The following is a 7,920-nucleotide window of genomic DNA, read 5'->3' on the forward strand; positions in this document are numbered from 1 at the left end:
GGCATTGAGAAGTAATGTGTCATCTTCCAAGACATTTAAAGCACTTTATAGAGCTAGTTTTCTCTTGTATACTAGCCTTAGGGGCTTGCTTTTCTATTGTCTTCCCCTTATCATCTTTGGGATTAGAAGGTGTCACCCCTAACATACCTTGACCTTGGTCTTTCTTTGGATAAGAGTGAGAGCCATAAGATTTTGAAGTAGACTTCTTTTTAAGTTGTTGCTCTACCCTTATTTCCCAATCTAAGTTAGCCTCTACATTTTCCTTCCCATGGAAGTATGAGAGGTTAATGTTAGCCTCTTGAGGCTTTCTTTCCTTTTCTCTTCTATGGGAGTGAGGTCTAAGATGTGACCTATGCCTTCCTTCGTAATAGTCACGAAGTTCTTCACTTAGGCTCTTGCAAAAGTTATGACTACTATAGGAGGCATGTTTTTCTCTTTTCATTTCTTTCATTATTTTTCTTCTTTCTTCCTCTCTTATTTTCTTTCTTTCCTGTTGACTTATTTCTTCCACTCTTTTTTTTCCTTTTTCTTTTCTCTCTTGTTTTTCTTTCCATAACTTGAGGGAACTCAACTCATTTAAGATTCTAGATAAATGGTCTTTATGACTAGTACCCTCGCCATTAACACTAGATGAATGATGACTCATGTTGGTTCCTAAGTTGTGATTCTTTCTTGTTGGAGGTTTGAAAACAAAAGGTAAAAGAAACTATGGTTGAAACTAGCCAAAATAAACACTAAAAGAGGTGTGACAGATAAGGTAAACAACTAATTGGTAAAAGGAAAGCTATCTAGGTGGTTTGACAATGGAAGGTAAAGGAAATAAGCTATGAAAGTAAGCAAGAAAAGTAAACTAAGTGAATCCTAAGAGTGTTTGGATGACCACATCAAGGTTCCCAACAAAACACTCACTATCCTAAGGAAATATTGCCTAAAATTATTACACACAAATGGAAGTTTGGTAACCTATTGGAGGCTCCCAACACACTTCCAATGAAAGGTTTTTTTGTTACAAAACTTGAAAGCAATAAAGGTAAGTAAATTGAAAATTAAAAAATTACAAAACATCCTCAATTTTGGTGGTTGTTATCTCTTTGGTGATTCACTCAATTTGGAGTGCTTCTTAGTTCAATAGCTCTTAAGGTGGTTGGTCCCTTACTTCTTGACTCCAATTCTTCAAGGGATGGCACCAATCCTCCTTTCCAGTTCCCTATATGACAACTCACAAACAAGGAAACAAAGAGACAAGCAATAACCAAAGACAAAAAAAAATGAAATGAAAGCTAAACCAATGGAGTTTTAACAAGACAATTTTTCAAGGATTATTCAACAATTAAAGCAATGAAAAGGACATAGAAGTAAGCTAGGACTAAAAGAGAAACTTAGAATGACTCTAGAGTAGAGTAAAAAAACTAAAAAAAAAAGACTCAACAAACCTCTAGCTTTGGCACTTGTCTTCACACTAATTTTCAATTGAAATTTCCAATTATAGAATAATTTTTGAGCCAAAACAACAAGCACACTTCCCTTTCACCTTTTTTTTTTTCTGGATACTGATTTTCCTGCCAACTTGTGTGATTTTTATAATTTTTTCCTTTTATCCAAATCACTTGTTTCTTTTTTTCTAAATTTTTTCCAGATGTCTAGAAAATTCAGTAAAAATTTTCAGCTCAAAATTCGAAGTAACCAATTCTCGGTAATTTTTACAAGTTTGTATGTCCAAGCTGCCAGCACCAGCGATTTTTTTTTTAAGCATGGTATATTGATTGCCTTGGGCTTACTTTCAACCTTCCTATGTATGTTGAACTCACTAGTATTGTTTACCACAGTTTTAGGAGTTCAATATTCACTTAGGATCAACATTTCAGCCAGCAATTCAATCACCAAAACTCAAATTCACAATAGACACAATCATAAGGAAACCTAAAAGTTCAAGAAAAGGTTCACAATCAAAGACTCTCTAAGAATTTAGCATGAACATGTTAAGGACTAATTAACATGAAAGATTTGACTCAAATCAAATAATAGGCTAACAGAATTTCATACACTCATGAACAAATGAGTTAGACAAAGAAACAAGAAAATAAAATTCAGCACAACATAAGAAATCTTATGTGACAAGTTTCATGACTAGACATGACTTCTATGACAAAACTACAATAGGTGAACAAGTCACTCTAGATTTTTGAGGTTTTCTTCTACTTTAATATTTTTTTAAGAATTTTATGATTTAGTTTTCAGCCACAAAAAATAACAAGACAAAACTCAAAGGAACCTAAACTCAACACAATTCATGGTTCAAGAATAAGAACAAGAAATTTGAACCATAGAAAATCAAATCTAGCTTCTGTAGCAAGTTTAATCGGTGGAAACTCTAAAGAATCATGTTAAAAACATTTAGCACAAGACATGTGAGGAGATACATGGAGAAAAAAATGAAGAAACAACAATGGAAGAGAAGGTAAAGCAAAAAATTAATGGAGGTTTAAGGAGCACCTACTTGAAGCTCTTGTGCTCTGATTACCACTTGATGGAAGCTTGCTTGTGGGGCTTCTATGGAGGCTGGATCTTTGAGCTTCAATGAGGTCCTTTAATGGTGATTTTCCACCATGGAGATGCAGCGGAAGACAAAGGAGAAGAGGTAAGAGGCAGCGCTATCCACTAGGGAATAAGCCACGGAAGAATGAGCTTCACCACCAAGATGAGCCTTGGATAAGAAGCTTGGAGAGGATGCTTCAATGGAGGAAAAGAAAGAGGGAGAGAAAGAGAGAGGGGGGAGCACGAAATTGAAGGAAGAAAAAAGGGAGAGAAGTTGAACTTTGAGTTGTGTCTCACAAGACTCTCATTCATCAAAGTTACAATAAGTGTTACACATGCTTCTATTTATAGACTAGGTAGCTTCCTTTAGAAGCTTTCTTGAGAAAACTACCTTGAGAAGCTTCTTTGAGAAAACTTCCTTGAGAAGCTAGAGCTTAGCTACACATACCCCTCTCATAACTAAGCTCACCTCCTTGAGAAGCTTCCTTAAGAAGATTCCTAAAGAAGCTAAAGCTTAGCTACACACACCTCTCTAATAGCTAAGTTCACCTCCTTAAGATGAGAAACTAGAGCTTAGCTACACACCTCCTATAATAGCTAAGCTCACCCCCATGACAAAAAACATGAAAATACAAAAAAAAAGTCCATACTACAAAGACTACTCAAAATGCCCCGAAATACAAGGCTAAAACCCTATACTACTAGAATGGCCAAAATACAAGGGCCAAACGAAGGAAAAACCTATTCTAATATTTACAAAGAAGAGTGGATCCAACCTTGACCCATGGGCTCAAAAATCTACCCTAAGGTTCATGAGAACCCTAGGGCCTTCTTTAGTAGCTCTAGCCCAAGCTTCTTGGAGTCTTCTATCCAATACCCTTGGGGGGTAGGATTACATCAGATATGGTTATCAATTTTAATGTATTATATTATTAAATGCGTTAAAAAAATTTAAAAAATTGTGTGACGGTATATGCATGGTGTAGTTAGGGGTCGTTTGTTTGTCATTGAATTTTTTTCAATGTTTTTGTTAAGATGGACGAAGATCAGTGGATGCATAATAGCATAATGTTTGAAGAAGTTGATATAAACGAAGAAAATGAAGAGGAATCTGGTATGAATGAAGAAAATGGAGAGAAAGCTGGTGTGCATCAACACGTTGACTGTTTTGATGCCTTCAATACTTCTCAGGTATTAATATAATTTTTTGCTGTTAAAGTAAGTAAATGAATGTCCCTTGAAGACTAAACATGTATGGATTGCATTGTAGGTATTTGCTACCCATGATGATGTTTTGCATTGGGCTCGGTCTGTTGCTTATGATATTAGTTTTGTGGCGGTGATTATGAGATCAGACACAGATACTGGTATTAGAGGAATGACCTCATTTGTTTTAATTGGTTGTAAGAGGAGTGGCCAATATAGGGCCAGGAAGAAAGATTTAGTATGAACACTTATTGACAGTAGAAAATGTAGGTGTCCCTTTAAGCTTTATGTGTAACCAGTAGTGGGAGGCGAATGATGGGTGATGAAGTTAATGTGTGGGAGTCACAATTATGAATTGACTAAGTCATTAGTTGGACTTTCATATAATGGTCGACTGACTAAGGATGAGAAGATTATTATTACTGATATGACAAAGTCAATGGTGAAACCAAGAAATATTCTTCTAACATTGAAGGAGCACAATGCCAATAGTTATACAATAATTAAGCAAGTATACAATGAAAGTAATGCATACCTTTATTCCATAAGAGGCAATAATATTGAAATGCAACAACTAATGAAGCTTGTTGAATGAGATTAGTATATTCATTGGAATAGATTGAAGGATGAAGATGTTGTACGTGATATATTTTGGAGTCATCCTATTGCAGTCAAATTATCTAATGTCTGTAATTTGGTATTTCTCATAGATAGTACCTACAAAACAAACACGTACAGGCTGTCGTTACTTGACATTGTTGGTATGACACCAACGGGGATGACATTTTCTGCTGCTTTTGCATATTTGGAGGGAGAACGTCTAAATAATGTTGTTTGGGCTCTAGAACGGTTTTAAGGTATTTTTTCAGACGTGATGCACTCCTTGGAGTTGTTATTACTGATAAAGATCTAGCATTGATGAATGCAGTAAAAACTATTTTCCTTGAGTCTACCAACTTCTTGTGTCGGTTTCACAATGATAAGAATGTGAAGACAAAATATAAAACCCTGGTTGGTAAAAAAAATGCATGGGATTATGTCATGGAAGCCTGAGAGAGTTTGGTGGATTGTCATTCTGAGCAAGAGTTTGATGAGTGCCATATGAAGTTTGAAATTGCTTGCTCACCATGGCCAATGTTTGTTGACTATGTCAAGCAAACATGGTCGATTTCCCATAAAGAAAGATTTGTTAAAGCTTGGACAAATAAGGTGATGCATTTAGGAAACACAACAACTAACAAGTATGAAAATTGTAAATTTTTGTTCTTGTTAGGGTTTAGGATTTAATGGATAAAAATAATTGTCTTTCTTTACTTGTTTGTGTATTTCATATGTAGGGTTGAGTCTGCTCATTGGGCCTTAAAGAGACTACTACAGAATAGCCCTGGAGACCTATGTAGTGTTTGGGAAGCCATAAATAACATGATCACGTTGCAACACACCGAAATTGAGGCATCTTTTGAGACAAGTACACATGTGGTTGAACATGTTTTTAAAGTTGCCTATACAAGAAACTACTTGGCATGGTATCAAGGTATGCTTTAAACCAAATTATTGTTGAGTTTGAGCATGTAAGTTATGCTGGTATTGACAGTTCTCGTTGTGGATGTGTAATAAGAACTACTCACTGCCTTCCTTGTGCATGCGAGTTAGCTAGATATGTTCTTGGTAGCATACCTCTCGGCATAATCCATATATTTTGGTGGAGGCTTAGTTTCTCAGACCAAGGGTTATCTGAGCCTGAAGTCAGCATAACCGAAGAGATGGAAACCATATCCAAGCGGTTTGAAGAGCTTGATGTTTATGGCAAAGTTACTCTAAAGAGTAAACTTTGGGAAATTGCCTACCCTGATCTAAACTTTATGTGTGCTCCTCTAGAAAAGGTCAAAACAAAAGGTGTTCAGAAGAAATCGATAACCAAACATCAAAGATCAATAAAGCATGATCCGTCTTACTGAGGGTATGTTGATGCATTACATTCTATGTAAAATAGTAATTCTTCAATTAAACGTAGTGCATCATCATTTGAGCAAACAAAACCAAGAAGGATCATGCTGATGTTGGATCAATTTCATCCATGCATTCATGATTCCACTGAAAACATTGCCGATGTCAAAGATGATAATAACTGTGTGGAAGCAATGACTTCCAAGATTATTTTGATGATGCCAAAAAATCAAGAGTTAAGCAAGTTCCAAAGTATCAGGGGTCAAAAAGCTTCAAGAATCAAGTTTCAAAGAATCAAGATTCAAGAATAATCAAGTTTCAAGATTCAATCAAGTTTCAAGAATCAAGATTCAAGAATCAAGAGATGACTCAATCAAGATAAGTACTAAAAAAGTTTTTCAAAACATTGAGTAGCACAAGAATTTTTCACAAAATCTTTTACCAAAGAGTTTTACTCTCTGGTAATCGATTACCAAAAGGTAGTAATCGATTACCAGTAGCCAGCATTGTTTTCAAAACTGATTTATAAAGTTGTAATCGATTACCATAATCATGTAATCGATTACCAATGTTTTAAAATGTTAGATTTCAAATTTCAAGAGTCACAACTAGTGATAAAACATTTTCAAATCATTTTAAACTTGTGTAATCAATTACACAATACTTGTAATTGATTACCAGTGTTTCTAAACGTTTTGATTTTCAAATTTAAACATGAAGAGTCACATCTTTTGATGTGTAATCGATTACACTATAATGGTAATCGATTACCAGTGACTGATTTCGAAAAATAAATTACCAAAAGTCACAATTCTTAAAGTGACTTATTTCTGAAGAATTTTTCAAAAGTCACAACTTTTAAAGTGACTAGTTTTCAAAAGAGTCACAATTTTTAAAAGGTGACTAGTTTTAAAGAAATTGCCAAGAGTCACAAACTTGAACTTGAGTCATCAAATGATTATAAATATGTGACCATGACACGAATTTCATATACAACTAAGACTGATTCTTTTCATTCAAAAACACTGATTTCTTTCATTCATTTCTCTTCATCTTTCTAAGAGTTTTTGTTCAATACTTTCTCTTTTAAGAAAATTTCATTAACCAAAAACGTGTGCTATTCTTTTTCTTCATTCTCTTCTTTCTCTTGCCAAAAGATTCAAAGGACTAACCACTTGAGAATTCTTTTGTTTCTTCCTTTCTCCCTCTTGACAAAATATTTCAAAGGACTAATCGCCTGAGATATCTTCTGTTTCTTACAAAAGATTTCAAAGGATTAATCGTCTGAGATATCTTTTTCCCTTTCCCTTTATACAAAAGATTTCAAAGGACTAACCACCTGAGATATCTTTTGTATCCCCTTCACAGAGAATTCAAGAGACTAACCGCCTAAGAATTCTTTGTCTTAACACATTGGAGGGTACATCCTTTGTGGCACAAGTAGAGGGTACATCTACTTGGGTTGTTATACTGAGAACAAGAGAGGGTACATCTCTTGTGGATCAGTTCAAGTGGAGGGTACATCCACTTGGTTGTTCAAAGAGAACAAGGGAGGGTACATCCCTTGTGGATCTTTGGCTTGTAAAGGATTTTACAAGGTTGAAAGAAATCTCAAGAACCGTTGGTTGCTTAGGGACTGGATGTAGGCACGAGTTGTTGCTGAACCAGTATAATTCTTGTGTTTGTCTTCTTCTTTCCTACACTCTTTAATTTCCGCTGTGTACTTTTAATTGCCGCTTTTAATTTTGGTTAAGTTATTGTTTCTATTCTTTACTTTCTTAACTTAGTAGAAAAAGCCTAGTTGAATCTAGTAACATTAAGAAGGATAATTTTTTAATTAGTCAAGACACATTAATAATTAATTCAACCCCCCCTTCTTAATTATTTCAAGGCCACTTGATCCAACAAACTGTAGATATCGTGCAATTGTTGCCTTATTAGGAATAGGTAAAGATTCATGGTCTTTGGTTTGCAACCATTTGCTTAAAGATTTTGCAAAATGGTCTGATGAGTATATCAACCTGCCTGGTGGCATAGACAAATTTAAGGGATTCAAGTGTTCCCTACTTGTTGATGAATTATCCATGGTATATAAGTTTTTTGTTACATTTGGATAGATTAATTTTGCTTTAAATAAATGTAATTAAAACTGTTACATGTAGATTACCATGGACAAGTTGATGAATATAACCAACATGGGATATGTGATTGCATCAAGGTATAATATCATCC

Source organism: Glycine soja, chromosome 7 (genome assembly GCF_004193775.1).
Source record: "Glycine soja cultivar W05 chromosome 7, ASM419377v2, whole genome shotgun sequence".
NCBI lineage: Eukaryota > Viridiplantae > Streptophyta > Magnoliopsida > Fabales > Fabaceae > Glycine > Glycine soja.